This window comes from Cherax quadricarinatus, chromosome 56, assembly GCF_038502225.1.
Source record: "Cherax quadricarinatus isolate ZL_2023a chromosome 56, ASM3850222v1, whole genome shotgun sequence".
Classification (NCBI taxonomy): domain Eukaryota; kingdom Metazoa; phylum Arthropoda; class Malacostraca; order Decapoda; family Parastacidae; genus Cherax; species Cherax quadricarinatus.
In genome coordinates, this window is record NC_091347.1 from 19,795,822 (window position 1) to 19,818,494 (window position 22,673).

Consider the following 22,673-nt stretch of genomic DNA (forward strand, 5'->3'; position numbering starts at 1 on the left):
AAAAAATTTCCAACCTATTTTTAATGTTAATTACTGTATGTGATATGTACTTATATATATATATATATATTTAATAACGATGTCTGGTTCCCAGTTTTTCACATTTCAAAATATTTCTGAGCATCGGTGTCATTCCTCTTTGTTTCTTATTATGTGGTAACCTTATTGAAATATTACACCTGCTATGATTCGAGTAAGTTTTTGTGTGTAATGGATGTAGTCTCTGGGGATTTTTCTCCTTTGCTTTCTTTCAGAAATACTGTGTGTGTGTGTGTGTGTGTGTGTGTGTGTGTGTGTGTGTGTGTGTGTGTGTGTGTGTGTGTGTGTGTGTGTGTGTGTGTGAATGGCTTGGCAGAAGGACATAGGTTGACATAAGAGTGACGGGATCAGGTTGACCTTGGCATGATGTGAGGAACACGGGTGTGTGTGTGTGTGTGTGTGTGTGTGTGTGTGTGTGTGTGTGTGTGTGTGCGTGTGTGTGTTAGAGTGCGTGGTAGTTATGTTATCACAGACTTCCTCAGAGTCAAGTAGTGTCAGTCTTTATATTAGAAATATTGCTACTCAGGTGTCATATTCAACATTCACGTTGTTGGTCTCAGTGTTACAGTGTGTTTACTGGGTCAGTGAAGCCAACACTCCTCCACTCTTCTCACTATATAAACATTATAAACATCTTAATATTCACTACTGCACTCTCGAGGTTATCAACATTGCTGTTTATATACCTTTTAAACAAATTTATATATAATAGTCTATATTGTAAACCAATGTATAAATATTCTAGTAGTTTTTATTAACAGTATATAAACATTTTAATACTCTGTATAAACATTCTATATGTCTATAAACATTGTAAGTCTTTATGAACATTTTAATATTCTTTATAAACATTCTAATAGTCTTTAATTATTTTAAATAGTCTATAAACATTTTAAGTATAAACATTCAGGTTTTTATAAACATTTTAAAAATATAAACATTTAAAAATTGTTTACAAACATTTTCAACGTCTTAATAAACAACAGTGTAAACATGTTGATAAAGATTATTATGAAAGTCTTGGGCAGTGCCAGGGTATGGGGCACGTGGTGCCACTTAAGTACTAGGTCAGGTGGCACTAAGGGCCTCTTGAGTGCTTCAGGGCCTAGCAGAGTGACTCCCCTGACCTTTTTGTCTGTACAGTTGTTTAACAATTTGAGTCATGAGAACATAAGCCTGGAGGAACACTGCAGTAGGCCTACTGGCCCAAGCTAGGCACGTCTTTCTCTGAGAAGTTGTATGGTAATACCTAAGATTAAGACGCATGTCCCTCAGCCTGGAGAAGAGTTGAGCTCCGTGGAACTGAACTCGTCTTCAGGCTGAGGGACTGACCACCTCGAATACTTCTCCAAGGTTGATGGACTGATTACATCATCTCTATTTCATTACTATTGCTGCCTTTGTATTTGACTGAAGAAGCCTACTGTGTAGGCGAATATTAGAAAGGTTCTTATGTTCTCACGCATAAATTTGTCCAGTTTCTTTTTAAATGTACCAAAGGTTTTAACCTCTGTTGGTCTACTCGGAAGACTGTTCCACGTAGATAAAATTGTTCCAGGCATCCACACGATAGAAATCTATGCATATATATCTTTTGAATGACTTCAGTGTTTAATGAGCGATGAGTCTTACTGCAGCGTTGTACTTGGCGCTGTAGTTATACAGTGTTACGTATGATGTACTCACCTGTTCGTTGTGGGAAGCATTTTTCTATCGGCCTTGTGACTTAGTTGTGTCTTCAGCGTCACTGTATAGAGAAATCCTTTTAAATATTTTACACACGTTGATCCTGCCTTCCCTGACCCGTCTCTCCGTCAAGGTCGTGAATTTTGTATGTTTCAACCTGTTTCCATGTTTCAACCTCTCATAATGCATGCTCTTTTGTGTGTGTTTTCTGGTAGTCGTGATGGGTCAGTGTTTATATGGAGACTCCCAGCCATGGTTTACACAGCTGCCGACTCCCTCACCCTCATCCCCAAACCTGTCCTGCCAGCAGCTGCACTTCTCTCGTTTACATACGATGGACTAGTCACAGGTGTACGCCTTATGGTGGATAGACAACAAAAAGTAATAACTGGTGTACGCTGCTGGGCACGTGTGGGAAAAATACATATGCTAAGGTTATGTATCTGTTGGCACTGTTGACCACGGCAGCAGTGTCCACTACTGGCGTACTGTTGACCACGGCAGCAGTGTCCACTACTGGCGTACTGTTGACCACGGCAGCAGTGTCCACTACTGGCGTACTGTTGACCACGGCAGCAGTGTCCACTACTGGCGTACTGTTGACCACGGCAGCAGTGTCCACTACTGGCGTACTGTTGACCACGGCAGCAGTGTCCACTACTGGCGTACTGTTGACCACGGCAGCAGTGTCCACTACTGGCGTACTGTTGACCACGGCAGCAGTGTCCACTACTGACGTACTGTTGACCACGATGGATATAAATGGTATAAAATACCGACACAATGGAAATATAAACACGTATGCAGTATAATGTGATCCTTTATTGACTACGTTTCACCCACACAGTGGGCTTTTTCAAGCCACAAACAGATCTACCAGGGGTGAAAGGGACGCGAGTATTTATAGTCAGATTCAGAATGCTGAGGTCAGGTGGAGAATGCTGCATCTGATGATGTACCGAGTGGGGTTGTAGAGTCTAAAATCTTGGGTGGCTTGTAAATGAGATTGGATAAGTTTGTGAGCAGACCTTCTACAGTGTTCTTATGTGGGATAGCGATGAAGAAGTTTCTTGGCAAGTGGTTCAGCTATGTTATAGAAGCCACTATTCTGGTTGAAGTTGTCGGATATAGAAATAAGTGATGATTTCAGGATTCTTCGGTATTGAGTGTTGTCTTCTGTGGCGATGAGTCTTGAGTTTCTGTAGTTTATCAAGTGGTTGTGTGAATTACGGTGTTGTACACAGGCATTCCTTGTGTCGTCAGACCTGCTTGCGTATTGGTGTTCTGAAATACGTGTTTGGAGGTCCCTTGATGTTTCGCCCACGTATAACTTGTTGCAGTCATTACAAGGGATTATGTATACCCCTGCAGAGGGTGGAAGCTTGTCCTGTCTATCACTGGTAATGTCCTTGATGGTCGTGGTTGTGGAGGTAGATACTTGAAAGGAGGTATTGGAAAAGATGTTGGAAACTTGTTTGGCAATGGAGTTGGTGGGGAGGACTATGTATCTCTTCTCGGTAGTGTTTTCTCTGGGTGTGTTGAAGATGTTTAATGCCCGTCGTCTGCAGTCTCTGATGAAGTGACGAGGATAGTGGAGTTTAGAAAATACTTGTTCAATTATAGTGCATTCTTCCTCAAGGAACTCATTGCTGCAGATTCTGAGTGCACGCAGGAAGAAGCCTATAATTACACCACGTTTGGTTTTGGTGTCGTGGTGAGAGTAAAAGTGGAGAAGATCGTTTTGGTTGGTGGGTTTTCGATAGACTTTAAAACGAAGTTCGTGGTCAGCTTTGCAGAGCAGAACATCAAGGAAAGGAAGAGTGTTGTCGACTTCTTCAAGTGTGAACTGGATTGAAGGCTCGACCTGGTTGAGCTTGTCTTGGAGAGCTTGAACGTTGAAGCGTTTAGGAGTTATGAGGAGAATATCGTCAACATAACGGAGCCAGATGACAGACGAAGGAATAATGGTGGAGAAACGTTCGGCTTCTAGATGTTCCATGTATAGGTTCGCCAGGACCGCACTGAGTGGCGAACCCATGGGTAGTCCAAAAGTCTGCTGAAAGAGGTGATTTTCGAAAGAGAAACACGTAAAGCCAACACATAGTTCAACAAGGTCGATGAAATCGCTGGCTGGAATGGGAAGATCAAGTGAATCGTCAATTTTCCTGCGCAAGAGATCGATGGCTTGTGTAGTAGGTACTTTGGTGAATAGGGAAGTCACGTCAAGGCTGGAAAGTTTCTTGTTCCTGATGTTGATGTTGCGAATGCGATTGAGAAGATCACCCGAGTGTTTGAGATGTGCTGGACTGATAGTGCCCAAGAGTTTAGAGAGGTGTTTTGCGAGAATTCCTGAGAGCTGATGGGGAGCACTGCCTATTCCCGAGGATATGGGCCTCAGTGGGATACCAGGCTTGTGAGTTTTTGGCAGGCCGTACATTCTGGCAGGTCTGGGGTTGCTGGGCATGGTGTGCAGAAGTTTCTTCTCTTGTTCTGAGCCCCTCAGAATGCGGCGAGTCCTTTGAAGAAAAGTTTTAGTAAGGTTGTCCACTTGGTTAGTTGTGAGAGGTTTGTAGGTATCTGGGTCATTAAGTAGATTGAGCATTTTGTTCCTGTAATCGTCAGTGTTCATGATAACAACACCACCTCCTTTATCTGCGGTGGTGACCCTGATGGTCGTGTCTTCTGCTAAACCTTTGAGTGCATTGATGTAACGTCGAGGTTTGACTGGGGAGCTGCGTGTTGAGATGGCTGCTGAGATGATGCCTTGAAGATAGCCTTTTTGGAAGTCGGAGTTCTGCACACCATGCCCAGCAACCCCAGACCTGCCAGAATGTACGGCCTGCCAAAAACTCACAAGCCTGGTATCCCACTGAGGCCCATATCCTCGGGAATAGGCAGTGCTCCCCACCAGCTCTCAGGAATTCTCGCAAAACACCTCTCTAAACTCTTGGGCACTATCAGTCCAGCACATCTCAAACACTCGGGTGATCTTCTCAATCGCATTCTCAACATAACATCAGGAACAAGAAACTTTCCAGCCTTGACGTGACTTCCCTATTCACCAAAGTACCTACTACACAAGCCATCGATCTCTTGCGCAGGAAAATTGACGATTCACTTGATCTTCCCATTCCAGCCAGTGATTTCATCGACCTTGTTGAACTATGTGTTGGCTTTACGTGTTTCTCTTTCGAAAATCACCTCTTTCAGCAGACTTTTGGACTACCCATCGGTTCGCCACTCAGTGCGGTCCTGGCGAACCTATACATGGAACATCTAGAAGCCGAACGTTTCTCCACCATTATTCCTTCGTCTGTCACCTGGCTCCGTTATGTTGACGATATTCTCCTCATAACTCCTGAACGCTTCAACGTTCAAGCTCTCCAAGACAAGCTCAACCAGGTCGAGCCTTCAATCCAGTTCACACTTGAAGAAGAAGTCGACAACACTCTAACTTTCCTTGATGTTCTGCTCTGCAAAGCTGACCACGAACTTCGTTTTGAAGTCTATCGAAAACCCACCAACCAAAACGACCTTCTCCGCTTTTACTCTCACCACGACACCAAAACCAAACGTGGTGTAATTATAGGCTTCTTCCTGCGTGCACTCAGAATCTGCAGCAATGAGTTCCTTGAAGAAGAATGCACGATAATTGAACAAGTATTTTCTAAACTCCACTATCCTCGTCACTTCATCAGAGACTGCAGACGACGGGCATTAAACATCTTCAACACACCCAGAGAAGACACTACCGAGAAGAGATACATAGTCCTCCCCACCAACTCCATTACCAAACACGTTTCCAGCATCTTTTCCAATACCTCCTTTCAAGTATCTACCTCCACAACCACAACCATCAAGGACATTACCAGTGATAGACAGGACAAGGTTCCACCCTCTGCAGGGGTATACATAATCCCTTGTAATGACTGCAACAAGTTATACGTGGGCGAAACATCAAGGTACCTCCAAACACGTATTTCAGAACACCAATACGCAAGCAGGTCTGACTCAACGCCACAGAAGACAACACTCAGTACTGAAGAATCATGGAATCATCACTTATTTCTATATCCGACAACTTCAACCAGAATAGTGGCTTCTATAACATAGCTGAACCACTTGCCAAGAAACTTCTTCATCGCTATCCCACATAAGAACACTGTAGAAGGTCTGCTCACAAACTTATCCAATCTCATTTACAAGCCACCCAAGATTTTAGACTCTACAACCCCACTCGGTACATCATCAGATGCAGCATTCTCCACCTGACCTCAGCATTCTGAACCTGACTATAAATACTCGCGTCCCTTAAACCCCAGGTAGATCTGTTTGTGACTTGAAAAAGCCCACTGTGTGGGTGAAACGTAGTCAATAAAGGATCACATTATACTGCATATGTGTTTATATTTCCACTGTTGACCACGGCAGCATTGTCCACTACTGGCGTACTGTTGACCACGGCAGCAGTGTCCACTACTGGCGTACTGTTGACCACGGCAGCAGTGTCCACTACTGGCGTACTGTTGACCACGACAGCAGTGTCCACTACTGGCGTACTGTTGACCACGGCAGCAGTGTCCACTACTGGCGTACTGTTGACCACGGCAGCAGTGTCCACTACTGGCGTACTGTTGACCACGGCAGCAGTGTCCACTACTGGCGTACTGTTGACCACGGCAGCAGTGTCCACTACTGACGTACTGTTGACCACGGCAGCAGTGTCCACTACTGGCGTACTGTTGACCACGGCAGCAGTGTCCACTACTGGCGTACTGTTGACCACGGCAGCAGTGTCCACTACTGGCGTACTGTTGACCACGGCAGCAGTGTCCACTACTGGCGTACTGTTGACCACGGCAGCAGTGTCCACTACTGGCGTACTGTTGACCACGGCAGCAGTGTCCACTACTGGCGTACTGTTGACCACGGCAGCAGTGTCCACTACTGGCGTACTGTTGACCACGGCAGCAGTGTCCACTACTGGCGTACTGTTGACCACGGCAGCAGTGTCCACTACTGGCGTACTGTTGACCACGGCAGCAGTGTCCACTACTGGCGTACTGTTGACCACGGCAGCAGTGTCCACTGACCACGGCACTGTCCACTACTGGCGGACTGTTGACCACGGCAGCAGTGTCCACTACTGGCGTACTGTTGACCACGGCAGCAGTGTCCACTACTGGCGTACTGTTGACCACGGCAGCAGTGTCCACTACTGGCGTACTGTTGACCACGGCAGCAGTGTCCACTACGGGCGTACTGATGACCACGGCAGCAGTGTCCACTACTGGCGTACTGTTGACCACGGCAGCAGTGTCCACTACTGGCGTACTGTTGACCACCACCGCAGCAGTGTCCACTACTGGCGTACTGTTGACCACGGCAGCAGTGTCCACTACTGGCGTACTGTTGACCACGGCAGCAGTGTCCACTACTGGCGTACTGTTGACCACGGCAGCAGTGTCCACTACTGGCGTACTGTTGACCACGGCAGCAGTGTCCACTACTGGCGTACTGTTGACCACGGCAGCAGTGTCCACTACTGGCGTACTGTTGACCACGGCAGCAGTGTCCACTACTGGCGTACTGTTGACCACGGCAGCAGTGGCCACTACGGGCGTACTGGTGACCACGGCAGCAGTGTCCACTACTGGCGTACTGTTGACCACGGCAGCAGTGTCCACTACTGGCGTACTGTTGACCACGGCAGCAGTGTCCACTACTGGCGTACTGTTGACCACGGCAGCAGTGTCCACTACTGGCGTACTGTTGACCACGGCAGCAGTGTCCACTACTGGCGTACTGTTGACCACGGCAGCAGTGTCCACTACTGGCGTACTGTTGACCACGGCAGCAGTGTCCACTACTGGCGTACTGTTGACCACGGCAGCAGTGTCCACTACTGGCGTACTGTTGACCACGGCAGCAGTGTCCACTACTGGCGTACTGTTGACCACGGCAGCAGTGTCCACTACTGGCGTACTGTTGACCACGGCAGCAGTGTCCACTACTGGCGTACTGTTGACCACGGCAGCAGTGTCCACTACTGGCGTACTGTTGACCACGGCAGCAGTGTCCACTACTGGCGTACTGTTGACCACGGCAGCAGTGTCCACTACTGGCGTACTGTTGACCACGGCAGCAGTGTCCACTACTGGCGTACTGTTGACCACGGCAGCAGTGTCCACTACTGGCGTACTGTTGACCACGGCAGCAGTGTCCACTACTGGCGTACTGTTGACCACGGCAGCAGTGTCCACTACTGGCGTACTGTTGACCACGGCAGCAGTGTCCACTACTGGCGTACTGTTGACCACGGCAGCAGTGTCCACTACTGGCGTACTGTTGACCACGGCAGCAGTGTCCACTACTGGCGTACTGTTGACCACGGCAGCAGTGTCCACTACTGGCGTACTGTTGACCACGGCAGCAGTGTCCACTACTGGCGTACTGTTGACCACGGCAGACCAGTGTCCACTACTGGCGTACTGTTGACCACGGCAGCAGTGTCCACTACTGGCGTACTGTTGACCACGGCAGCAGTGTCCACTACTGGCGTACTGTTGACCACGGCAGCAGTGTCCACTACTGGCGTACTGTTGACCACGGCAGCAGTGTCCACTACTGGCGTACTGTTGACCACGGCAGCAGTGTCCACTACTGGCGTACTGTTGACCACGGCAGCAGTGTCCACTACTGGCGTACTGTTGACCACGCAGCAGTGTCCACTACTGGCGTACTGTTGACCACGGCAGCACTACTGGCGTACTGTTGACCACGGCAGCAGTGTCCACTACTGGCGTACTGTTGACCACGGCAGCAGTGTCCACTACTGGCGTACTGTTGACCACGGCAGCAGTGTCCACTACTGGCGTACTGTTGACCACGGCAGCAGTGTCCACTACTGGCGTACTGTTGACCACGGCAGCAGTGTCCACTACTGGCGTACTGTTGACCACGGCAGCAGTGTCCACTACTGGCGTACTGTTGACCACGGCAGCAGTGTCCACTACTGGCGTACTGTTGACCACGGCAGCAGTGTCCACTACTGGCGTACTGTTGACCACGGCAGCAGTGTCCACTACTGGCGTACTGTTGACCACGGCAGCAGTGTCCACTACTGGCGTACTGTTGACCACGGCAGCAGTGTCCACTACTGGCGTACTGTTGACCACGGCAGCAGTGTCCACTACTGGCGTACTGTTGACCACGGCAGCAGTGTCCACTACTGGCGTACTGTTGACCACGGCAGCAGTGTCCACTACTGGCGTACTGTTGACCACGGCAGCAGTGTCCACTACTGGCGTACTGTTGACCACGGCAGCAGTGTCCACTACTGGCGTACTGTTGACCACGGCAGCAGTGTCCACTACTGGCGTACTGTTGACCACGGCAGCAGTGTCCACTACTGGCGTACTGTTGACCACGGCAGCAGTGTCCACTACTGGCGTACTGTTGACCACGGCAGCAGTGTCCACTACTGGCGTACTGTTGACCACGGCAGCAGTGTCCACTACTGGCGTACTGTTGACCACGGCAGCAGTGTCCACTACTGGCGTACTGTTGACCACGGCAGCAGTGTCCACTACTGGCGTACTGTTGACCACGGCAGCAGTGTCCACTACTGGCGTACTGTTGACCACGGCAGCAGTGTCCACTACTGGCGTACTGTTGACCACGGCAGCAGTGTCCACTACTGGCGTACTGTTGACCACGGCAGCAGTGTCCACTACTGGCGTACTGTTGACCACGGCAGCAGTGTCCACTCCTGGCGTACTGTTGACCACGGCAGCAGTGTCCACTACTGGCGTACTGTTGACCACGGCAGCAGTGTCCACTACTGGCGTACTGTTGACCACGGCAGCAGTGTCCACTACTGGCGTACTGTTGACCACGGCAGCAGTGTCCACTACTGGCGTACTGTTGACCACGGCAGCAGTGTCCACTACTGGCGTACTGTTGACCACGGCAGCAGTGTCCACTACTGGCGTACTGTTGACCACGGCAGCAGTGTCCACTACTGGCGTACTGTTGACCACGGCAGCAGTGTCCACTACTGGCGTACTGTTGACCACGGCAGCAGTGTCCACTACTGGCGTACTGTTGACCACGGCAGCAGTGTCCACTACTGGCGTACTGTTGACCACGGCAGCAGTGTCCACTACTGGCGTACTGTTGACCACGGCAGCAGTGTCCACAACTGGCGTTTCATACTATGTTTCATACTATGGAACAATGCTCTTCTCCAGACTGAGGGACTGACCACCTCAAAACTTTAAGGGTGATGGACTGATTACATCGTCTTCAAGTATCTTCTGCTTCTATCAACTTTTCTGTACTTGACTGAAGAAGCCTACTGTGTAGGCGAAACGTTTCATAATAAAGATACCTAACTGTTGCATATGTGTCTTACCTAACAACCTGTCGGTATTTTATACCATTTTAATGTTCAACTGGCGTACTGTTGACCACGGCAGCAGTGTCCACTACTGGCGTACTGTTGACCACGGCAGCAGTGTACACTACTGGCGTACTGTTGACCACGGCAGCAGTGTCCACTACTGGCGTACTGTTGACCACGGCAGCAGTGTCCACTACTGGCGTACTGTTGACCACGGCAGCAGTGTCCACTACTGGCGTACTGTTGACCACGGCAGCAGTGTCCACTACTGGCGTACTGTTGACCACGGCAGCAGTGTCCACTACTGGCGTACTGTTGACCACGGCAGCAGTGTCCACTACTGGCGTACTGTTGACCACGGCAGCAGTGTCCACTACTGGCGTACTGTTGACCACGGCAGCAGTGTCCACTACTGGCGTACTGTTGACCACGGCAGCAGTGTCCACTACTGGCGTACTGTTGACCACGGCAGCAGTGTCCACTACTTGCGTACTGTTGACCACGGCAGCAGTGTCCACTACTGGCGTACTGTTGACCACGGCAGCAGTGTCCACTACTGGCGTACTGTTGACCACGGCAGCAGTGTCCACTACTGGCGTACTGTTGACCACGGCAGCAGTGTCCACTACTGGCGTACTGTTGACCACGGCAGCAGTGTCCACACGGCAGCAGTGTCCACTACTGGCGTACTGTTGACCACGGCAGCAGTGTCCACTACTGGCGTACTGTTGACCACGGCAGCAGTGTCCACTACTGGCGTACTGTTGACCACGGCAGCAGTGTCCACTACTGGCGTACTGTTGACCACGGCAGCAGTGTCCACTACTGGCGTACTGTTGACCACGGCAGCAGTGTCCACTACTGGCGTACTGTTGACCACGGCAGCAGTGTCCACTACTGGCGTACTGTTGACCACGGCAGCAGTGTCCACTACTGGCTTACTGTTGACCACGGCAGCAGTGTCCACTACTGGCGTACTGTTGACCACGGCAGCAGTGTCCACTACTGGCGTACTGTTGACCACGGCAGCAGTGTCCACTACTGGCGTACTGTTGACCACGGCAGCAGTGTCCACTTCTGGCGTACTGTTGACCACGGCAGCAGTGTCCACTACTGGCGTACTGTTGACCACGGCAGCAGTGTCCACTACTGGCGTACTGTTGACCACGGCAGCAGTGTCCACTACTGGCGTACTGTTGACCACGGCAGCAGTGTCCACTACTGGCGTACTGTTGACCACGGCAGCAGTGTCCACTACTGGCGTACTGTTGACCACGGCAGCAGTGTCCACTACTGGCGTACTGTTGACCACGGCAGCAGTGTCCACTACTGACGTACTGTTGACCACGGCAGCAGTGTCCACTACTGACGTACTGTTGACCACGGCAGCAGTGTCCACTACTGACGTACTGTTGACCACGGCAGCAGTGTCCACTACTGGTGTACTGTTGACCACGGCAGCAGTGTCCACTACTGGCGTACTGTTGACCACGGCAGCAGTGTCCACTACTGGCGTACTGTTGACCACGGCAGCAGTGTCCACTACTGGCGTACTGTTGACCACGGCAGCAGTGTCCACTACTGGCGTACTGTTGACCACGGCAGCAGTGTCCACTACTGGCGTACTGTTGACCACGGCAGCAGTGTCCACTACTGGCGTACTGTTGACCACGGCAGCAGTGTCCACTACTGGCGTACTGTTGACCACGGCAGCAGTGTCCACTACTGGCGTACTGTTGACCACGGCAGCAGTGTCCACTACTGGCGTCCTGTTGACCACGGCAGCAGTGTCCACTACTGGCGTACTGTTGACCACGGCAGCAGTGTCCACTACTGGCGTACTGTTGACCACGGCAGCAGTGTCCACTACTGGCGTACTGTTGACCACGGCAGCAGTGTCCACTACTGGCGTACTGTTGACCACGGCAGCAGTGTCCACTACTGGCGTACTGTTGACCACGGCAGCAGTGTCCACTACTGGCGTACTGTTGACCACGGCAGCAGTGTCCACTACTGGCGTACTGTTGACCACGGCAGCAGTGTCCACTCCTGGCGTACTGTTGACCACGGCAGCAGTGTCCACTACTGGCGTACTGTTGACCACGGCAGCAGTGTCCACTACTGGCGTACTGTTGACCACGGCAGCAGTGTCCACTACTGGCGTACTGTTGACCACGGCAGCAGTGTCCACTACTGGCGTACTGTTGACCACGGCAGCAGTGTCCACTACTGGCGTACTGTTGACCACGGCAGCAGTGTCCACTACTGGCGTACTGTTGACCACGGCAGCAGTGTCCACTACTGGCGTACTGTTGACCACGGCAGCAGTGTCCACTACTGGCGTACTGTTGACCACCGCAGCAATGTCCACTACTGGCGTACTGTTGACCACGGCAGCAGTGTCCACTACTGGCGTACTGTTGACCACGGCAGCAGTGTCCACTACTGGCGTACTGTTGACCACGGCAGCAGTGTCCACTACTGGCGTACTGTTGACCACGGCAGCAGTGTCCACTACTGGCGTACTGTTGACCACGGCAGCAGTGTCCACAACTGGCGTTTCATACTATGTTTCATACTATGGAACAATGCTCTTCTCCAGACTGAGGGACTGACCACCTCAAAACTTTAAGGGTGATGGACTGATTACATCGTCTTCAAGTATCTTCTGCTTCTATCAACTTTTCTGTACTTGACTGAAGAAGCCTACTGTGTAGGCGAAACGTTTCATAATAAAGATACCTAACTGTTGCATATGTGTCTTACCTAACAACCTGTCGGTATTTTATACCATTTTAATGTTCAACTGGCGTACTGTTGACCACGGCAGCAGTGTCCACTACTGGCGTACTGTTGACCACGGCAGCAGTGTCCACTACTGGCGTACTGTTGACCACGGCAGCAGTGTCCACTACTGGCGTACTGTTGACCACGGCAGCAGTGTCCACTACTGGCGTACTGTTGACCACGGCAGCAGTGTCCACTACTGGCGTACTGTTGACCACGGCAGCAGTGTCCACTACTGGCGTACTGTTGACCACGGCAGCAGTGTCCACTACTGGCGTACTGTTGACCACGGCAGCAGTGTCCACTACTGGCGTACTGTTGACCACGGCAGCAGTGTCCACTACTGGCGTACTGTTGACCACGGCAGCAGTGTCCACTACTGGCGTACTGTTGACCACGGCAGCAGTGTCCACTACTGGCGTACTGTTGACCACGGCAGCAGTGTCCACTACTGGCGTACTGTTGACCACGGCAGCAGTGTCCACTACTGGCGTACTGTTGACCACGGCAGCAGTGTCCACTACTGGCGTACTGTTGACCACGGCAGCAGTGTCCACTACTGGCGTACTGTTGACCACGGCAGCAGTGTCCACTACTGGCGTACTGTTGACCACGGCAGCAGTGTCCACTACTGGCGTACTGTTGACCACGGCAGCAGTGTCCACTACTGGCGTACTGTTGACCACGGCAGCAGTGTCCACTACTGGCGTACTGTTGACCACGGCAGCAGTGTCCACTACTGGCGTACTGTTGACCACGGCAGCAGTGTCCACTACTGGCGTACTGTTGACCACGGCAGCAGTGTCCACTACTGGCGTACTGTTGACCACGGCAGCAGTGTCCACTACTGGCGTACTGTTGACCACGGCAGCAGTGTCCACTACTGGCGTACTGTTGACCACGGCAGCAGTGTCCACTACTGGCTTACTGTTGACCACGGCAGCAGTGTCCACTACTGGCGTACTGTTGACCACGGCAGCAGTGTCCACTACTGGCGTACTGTTGACCACGGCAGCAGTGTCCACTACTGGCGTACTGTTGACCACGGCAGCAGTGTCCACTACTGGCGTACTGTTGACCACGGCAGCAGTGTCCACTACTGGCGTACTGTTGACCACGGCAGCAGTGTCCACTACTGGCGTACTGTTGACCACGGCAGCAGTGTCCACTACTGGCGTACTGTTGACCACGGCAGCAGTGTCCACTACTGGCGTACTGTTGACCACGGCAGCAGTGTCCACTACTGGCGTACTGTTGACCACGGCAGCAGTGTCCACTACTGGCGTACTGTTGACCACGGCAGCAGTGTCCACTACTGGCGTACTGTTGACCACGGCAGCAGTGGCCACTACTGGCGTACTGTTGACCACGGCAGCAGTGTCCACTACTGACGTACTGTTGACCACGGCAGCAGTGTCCACTACTGACGTACTGTTGACCACGGCAGCAGTGTCCACTACTGGTGTACTGTTGACCACGGCAGCAGTGTCCACTACTGGCGTACTGTTGACCACGGCAGCAATGTCCACTACTGGCGTACTGTTGACCACGGCAGCAGTGTCCACTACTGGCGTACTGTTGACCACGGCAGCAGTGTCCACTACTGGCGTACTGTTGACCACGGCAGCAGTGTCCACTACTGGCGTACTGTTGACCACGGCAGCAGTGTCCACAACTGGCGTTTCATACTATGTTTCATACTATGGAACAATGCTCTTCTCCAGACTGAGGGACTGACCACCTCAAAACTTTAAGGGTGATGGACTGATTACATCGTCTTCAAGTATCTTCTGCTTCTATCAACTTTTCTGTACTTGACTGAAGAAGCCTACTGTGTAGGCGAAACGTTTCATAATAAAGATACCTAACTGTTGCATATACTGTTGACCACGGCAGCATTGTCCACTACTGGCGTACTGTTGACCACGGCAGCAGTGTCCACTACTGGCGTACTGTTGACCACGCCAGCAGTGTCCACTACTGGCGTACTGTTGACCACGGCAGCAGTGTCCACTACTGGCGTACTGTTGACCACGGCAGCAGTGTCCACTACTGGCGTACTGTTGACCACGGCAGCAGTGTCCACTACTGGCGTACTGTTGACCACGGCAGCAGTGTCCACTACTGGCGTACTGTTGACCACGGCAGCAGTGTCCACTACTGACGTACTGTTGACCACGGCAGCAGTGTCCACTACTGACGTACTGTTGACCACGGCAGCAGTGTCCACTACTGGCGTACTGTTGACCACGGCAGCAGTGTCCACTACTGGCGTACTGTTGACCACGGCAGCAGTGTCCACTACTGGCGTACTGTTGACTACGGCAGCAGTGTCCACTACTGGCGTACTGTTGACCACGGCAGCAGTGTCCACTACTGACGTACTGTTGACCACGGCAGCAGTGTCCACTACTGGCGTACTGTTGACCACGGCAGCAGTGTCCACTACTGACGTACTGTTGACCACGGCAGCAGTGTCCACTACTGACGTACTCCGTCAAGCATGTACGTACCTTTCCTGCACTGCGCTGTGCTTGTCACCTTGATACTGAGAGTACCTCAACACATGCATGCCTGAGTCACCTTTCATTGACCGGTTGACCTTGATAAATTAGAAACGTTTCTCCACACAGCGTCTTCATCAGTCTATACAAGGAACAGTGTAATAATGTTGGTAGAATTACCGACAATATGTAAAGTAAAAGGACACAAGTGCAACTAATGTGACATTTTATTGTGGCAACGTTTCGCTCTCCAGGAGCTTTATCAAGCCATTACCAACTTTATTACAAACTTCTTTGTACTGGACTGATGAAGTCACTGTGTGGCGAAACGTTTCCTCAGTAAAGATACCCAGGTGTTGCACATGTATCTAATTTATCAACTTGTTGGTTCTCTGAACAATTTAGGTCTTCAAGAGGGAGCTGGACAGATACTTGAGTCGGTGCCGGATCAGCCGGGCTGTGGTTCATATGTTGGACTACGTCCGGCCAGCAGTAACAGCCTGGTTGATCAGGCCCTGATCTACCTGGAGGCCTGGTCGTGGGCCGGGCCGCGGGGGCGTTGACCCCCGGAATGCCCTCCAGGTAGACCAGCTGACCTTCGATCTGCTTACACCTCCCTCTCCTGTGACCTGGTGATCCAACCTGGGTGCTTTCCCTTGTGAGCCTCACGCTTTATCACTATCTGGCGTCTACCTGAAGAGTATTCCGGGGATCAACACCCCCGCGGCCCTGTCCACCACCAGGCATCCCGGTGGATCAGGCCCTGATCAACCAGGCTGTCACTGTTGTTACAAGCTGTTACTGAAATACAAGTCAGTAGATGTAGGAGGGAGATGGTATAAAATACCGACAGGGTGGAAAAAAGGCACAAATGCAGTATAATGCGAGTCTTTATTGACTACGTTTCGGCCACACAGTGGGCCACACAGTGGGCCACACAGTGGGCCACACAGTGGGCCACACAGTGGGCTACACAGTGGGCCACACAGTGGGCCACACAGTGGGCCACGCAGTGGGCCACGCAGTGGGCCACGCAGTGGGCCACGCAGTGGGCCACGCAGTGGGCTTTATCAAGTTAAACATATCTAAGTCACAATACCGTAGCTGCAACAATTCTCAAGTGACCCACGAATGGTAAATCTCAACTCATCGACGTTGGGTCCGTCCTGGACCACTAATAATGGGTCAGCAAGGAACGTGCAGCTTGTATTTACATACTGGGGGTTGTGTATCGTAGCTGATAGATGAGATGGTTAATGGAGAGTTAGTCAGCGATGCGGCGGGAGGCAGAGTAATGCAACACAGCAACTGCTGCTTGGCGCCACAACACGTACCACTGTCAGTTTGGATAAGACAGGAGGGAGTGAAGCAATGTCCTCACGCCCATGTGGGCGTGCAGGGCCGGGGGTGTGAGCTGCTGAATGGGTGGGTGGGAGGCTGTGATGGGTGGTGCCAGCTTACACACCAAACATATGAGTGCCACAAGGATACGCTGGCACCCTGTACATGGTCAACCCACCTTATCCGACTCAACTTTTTCAATGTTGTTGATGATATAGTACTAACGGCAGCCCAATTGAGTTTTTTTCGGTCAGTTGGAATTATTTTTAGGCCTAGTATTTTTTTTTAGGTCTTAAGGAATTTGTTTTTACGTCCAGAGGATGGGGGCAGCCTAGGCCAGTCATGAAGATTTACACCATTGACGAATTCTACGAACCGCAATAGAAAATGTTAGGTAAAAGGACACAAGTGGAACTAATGCGACATTTTACTGTGGCAACGTTTCGCTCTCCAGGAGCTTTGTCAAGACGTTACAAACAAAACCTGAACACAGGGTATATAAAGGTCTGTGTTCATGTACTGTTTGTAACAGCCTGACAAAGCTCCTGGAGAGCGAAACATTGCCACAATAAAATGTCGCATTAATTGCACTTATGTTCTTTTACCTAACATATTATCGGCAATTCTATGAGCATTAAAACAGAAAATAAGTATAATTATATTAACACACTGTCTGAGACATTAAGTCTCCAGCTAAGGTTGTGTAACTAACACAAAGGAAACACAGTCACCATTATTTTAATAAAATTGTACAATACTGACACAGTGAATAAGATACTTGTGCAATACTTGTGTATCATTGGTATCCTTGGTAGGAGGTGATCAGTCTCTCAGGCGTGAAACATAGGCATTGTCTTGCCAGAGTAATATTAGTTTTTCAATGGATGGAGTCTACGTACCTGGAGTCTACCTGGAGGGTATTCCGGGGATCAACGCCCCTACGGCCCGGCCCACGACCAGGCCTCCCGGTAGATCAGCTGGCCGCACGTAATCCAACATACGAACCACATCCCTGCTGATCCGGCACCGACTTTAAGTATCTGTCCAGCTCCCTGTCGAAGGCAGCTAGACAGGAAAGGTAAGCCAGTGGAAGGCTTCGGTCAGATGACCAAAAGACTCCAGTGACGAGTCATCACATGACTCACACCCGCGTCAAGAAACACTTGACCTGTTTCCTGACGAATCTTACCTAACCACTTGTCAGATGTGTGCTGACATCACAGTTCAGATGACCCTCCGAACTGCAGCATGATCTCACAACTCTGTCGATATACTAGACCCTCTTCGGGTTTAGCATTTAGACTGTGTGATGAATGGTTTGAAAAACCGACAAGTTGAAGATTGAGACACTTATGCAGCATATGGGAATCTTTATTCAGGAAACGTTTCGCCACACAGTGGCTTCATCAGTCCAATACAAAGAGGAAGGCGTAAGGAGAGGAGGAGTATGATTGATGGACTGAACACATCGACTCCAGGCTGAGGGACTGATTACCTCATACTACTCCTCTCCTTACGCCTTCCTCTTTGTGTTGGACTGATGAAGCCACTGTGTGGCGAAACGTTTCCTGAATAAAGATTCCCATATGCTGCATAAGTGTCTCAATCTTCAGCATTTAGACTGCTTATATTATTATACGTAGAGAATATGCAGACTTTGCTTCCTCTCTTAATAAATACCTCCTCCTCCTCCTCCTCCTCCTCCATTATCTTCATTACCCTTTCAGACCAACTCCCCCTTCAAGGACTAGTGCCTTTATGCTTGATCCAAGGAATTTGAGCTATGCTCCCCTTCCTCTGATTAAATATGATTACTTTCGATTCTCCAAGCGGTCTTTCTTCCCTACGGGTTCATTGCTTAGCCAACAATATAATAATTCACAAGAGAGACTAAGAGTGGTATTAGTTCTCTTCAGAAAGAATAATGGGAAGTACTGGTTTGGCAATAAAGTTGTAGATGATTGGAACAAATTGCCAGGTAGCCTCACTGGAGTTTACCTGGAGAGAGTTCTGGGGGTCAACGCCCCTGCGGCCCGGTCTGTGACCAGGCCTCATGGTGGATCAGAGCCTGATCAACCAGGCTGTTACTGCTGGCTGCACGCAATCCAACGTACGAGCCACAGCCCGGCTGGTTAGGTACCGACTTTAGGTGCTTGTCCAGTGCCAGCTTGAAGACTGCCAGGGGTCTATTGGTAATCCCCCTTATGTATGCTGGGAGGCAGTTGAACAGTCTCGGGCCCCTGACACTTATTGTATGGTCTCTTAACGTGCTAGTGACACCCCTGCTTTTCATTGGGGGGATGTTGCATCGTCTGCCAAGTCTTTTGCTTTCGTAGTGAGTGATTTTCGTGTGCAAGTTCGGTACTAGTCCCTCTAGGATTTTCCAGGTGTATATAATCATGTATATCTCCCGCCTGCGTTCCAGGGAATACAAGTTCAGGAACCTCAAGTGCTCCCAGTAATTGAGGTGTTTTATCTCCGTTATGCGCGCCGTGAAGGTTCTCTGTACATTTTCTAGGTCAGCAATTTCACTAAGATAACTTTGTGGAACAAACTGCCAGGTAGCCTCACTAAGATAACTTTGTGGAGCAAACTGCCAGGTAGCCTCACTAAGATAACTTTGTGGAACAAACTGCCAGGTAGCCTCACTAAGATAACTTTGTGGAGCAAACTGCCAGGTAGCCTCACTAAGATAACTTTGTGGAGCAAACTGCCAGGTAGCCTCACTAAGATAACTTTGTGGAGCAAACTGCCAGGTAGCCTCACTAAGATAACTTTGTGGAACAAACTGCCAGGTAGCCTCACTAAGATAACTTTGTGGAGCAAACTGCCAGGTAGCCTCACTAAGATAACTTTGTGGAGCAAACTGCCAGGTAGCCTCACTAAGATAACTTTGTGGAGCAAACTGCCAGGTAGCCTCACTAAGATAACTTTGTGGAGCAAACTGCCAGGTAGCCTCACTAAGATAACTTTGTGGAGCAAACTGCCAGGTAGCCTCACTAAGATAACTTTGTGGAGCAAACTGCCAGGTAGCCTCACTAAGATAACTTTGTGGAGCAAACTGCCAGGTAGCCTCACTAAGATAACTTTGTGGAGCAAACTGCCAGGTAGCCTCACTAAGATAACTTTGTGGAGCAAACTGCCAGGTAGCCTCACTAAGATAACTTTGTGGAACAAACTGCCAGGTAGCCTCACTAAGATAACTTTGTGGAGCAAACTGCCAGGTAGCCTCACTAAGATAACTTTGTGGAACAAACTGCCAGGTAGCCTCACTAAGATAACTTTGTGGAACAAACTGCCAGGTAGCCTCACTAAGATAACTTTGTGGAGCAAACTGCCAGGTAGCCTCACTAAGATAACTTTGTGGAGCAAACTGCCAGGTAGCCTCACTAAGATAACTTTGTGGAACAAACTGCCAGGTAGCCTCACTAAGATAACTTTGTGGAGCAAACTGCCAGGTAGCCTCACTAAGATAACTTTGTGGAACAAACTGCCAGGTAGCCTCACTAAGATAACTTTGTGGAACAAACTGCCAGGTAGCCTCACTAAGATAACTTTGTGGAGCAAACTGCCAGGTAGCCTCACTAAGATAACTTTGTGGAGCAAACTGCCAGGTAGCCTCACTAAGATAACTTTGTGGAACAAACTGCCAGGTAGCCTCACTAAGATAACTTTGTGGAGCAAACTGCCAGGTAGCCTCACTAAGATAACTTTGTGGAACAAACTGCCAGGTAGCCTCACTAAGATAACTTTGTGGAACAAACTGCCAGGTAGCCTCACTAAGATAACTTTGTGGAGCAAACTGCCAGGTAGCCTCACTAAGATAACTTTGTGGAGCAAACTGCCAGGTAGCCTCACTAAGATAACTTTGTGGAACAAACTGCCAGGTAGCCTCACTAAGATAACTTTGTGGAGCAAACTGCCAGGTAGCCTCACTAAGATAACTTTGTGGAACAAACTGCCAGGTAGCCTCACTAAGATAACTTTGTGGAACAAACTGCCAGGTAGCCTCACTAAGATAACTTTGTGGAGCAAACTGCCAGGTAGCCTCACTAAGATAACTTTGGATAGCTTTAAATATAGGTTGAACAGGTAATGAGTGGGTATGAGCTGGACGTGCCTAGCATGGGCCAGTAAGTCTACCGCTCTGTTCCTTCCTTATGTACTTAACAGGAAGTAAGAGTAAACTACCACAGTGAAGCGTAATTCAGAAAAAAAATATATTTGTCTGGTTAAAAATGGATGAATTCAAGTAATTTAATGGCTGAATTCAAGTAATTTAATGGCTGAATTCAAGTAATTTAATGGATGAATTCAAGTAATTTAATGGCTGAATTCAAGTAATTTAATGGATGAATTCAAGTAATTTAATGGCTGAATTCAAGTAATTTAATGGCTGAATTCAAGTAATTTAATGGCTGAATTCAAGTAATTTAATGGCTGAATTCAAGTAATTTAATGGCTGAATTCAAGTAATTTAATGGCTGAATTCAAGTAATTTAATGGCTGAATTCAAGTAATTTAATGGCTGAATTCAAGTAATTTAATGGCTGAATTCAAGTAATTTAATGGCTGAATTCAAGTAATTTAATGGCTGAATTCAAGTAATTTAATGGCTGAATTCAAGTAATTTAATGGCTGAATTCAAGTAATTTAATGGCTGAATTCAAGTAATTTAATGGCTGAATTCAAGTAATTTAATGGCTGAATTCAAGTAATTTAATGGCTGAATTCAAGTAATTTAATGGCTGAATTCAAGTAATTTAATGGATGAATTCAAGTAATTTAATGGCTGAATTCAAGTAATTTAATGGATGAATTCAAGTAATTTAATGGATGAATTCAAGTAATTTAATGGCTGAATTCAAGTAATTTAATGGCTGAATTCAAGTAATTTAATGGCTGAATTCAAGTAATTTAATGGCTGAATTCAAGTAATTTAATGGCTGAATTCAAGTAATTTAATGGCTGAATTCAAGTAGTTTAATGGCTGAATTCAAGTAATTTAATGGCTGAATTCAAGTAATTTAATGGCTGAATTCAAGTAATTTAATGGCTGAATTCAAGTAGTTTAATGGATGAATTCAATTAATTTATGAACTAAGTTTAAGGCGCCTGAGTTTACTTGTCTCTTAAGATCATGTTTATTTTTCGCCTATAATCTACCTTGTCAATAATTATTATCTCAGTTGCTTTGCTTTCGTAAGGTGAAGTCCAGGATTTTTCCTTAACTTATGGTATAAATAACAAAAAAGGCACAATACCGTGACTGGAACGATACACAAATAACCCGCATATAAAAGAGAGAAGCTTACGACGACGTTTCGGTCCGACCTGGACCATTGACTTTGTCTATGGTCCAAGTCGGACCGAAACGTCGTCGTAAGCTTCTCTTTTATATGCGGGTTATTTGTGTTATGGTATAACTTAACAAATCTTCGAGGACAGTTGTGTCAGAGAGGTGTGAGCTTTGCTCACACCTCTCTGACAATTGATTATATGGGAAAAATAACATTATTAGAAAACAAAGGAACTGAGTTTATCAGTGTGTATTTTACCACACATGAATATTAAAGTTAAGTGAAGTTATTAATCTATGTAAAATTCTCGGTGAAACAGCAGTGGTTGAATGTAGGGGATTTCCGCGCATGGTAGAATGTATGCTAGTATAAAAAACGTGAAGAAGATGTAGAGAAGGGTAAATAATAGATAAAAACTGAAGAAGCAGGTTTGAGAATGTTTGAACATACTTATTACTATCATGAATCACATTAAGGTAAGAAGTTGTTTGGAAGCGCTTGGCAGAGAGCGAATATTTGGAATCTTTCAGCTAAGTTACAAATTTTAGGGTCTTTTATGTATAATGAATTTTTACTGAGGTCGAGTCAAACACGGGAGAATTATTTACAAAC

At 48.7% G+C, this 22,673-nt stretch overlaps 1 protein-coding gene across 4 annotated transcripts in view; it reads left to right on the forward strand.

Moving 5' to 3' along the window:
- Window positions 1–22,673, forward strand: part of LOC128700737 (NADPH oxidase 4) — an 80,087-nt gene that overhangs the window by 17,799 nt on the left and 39,615 nt on the right. The gene's annotated exons all lie outside the window — the stretch shown is intronic.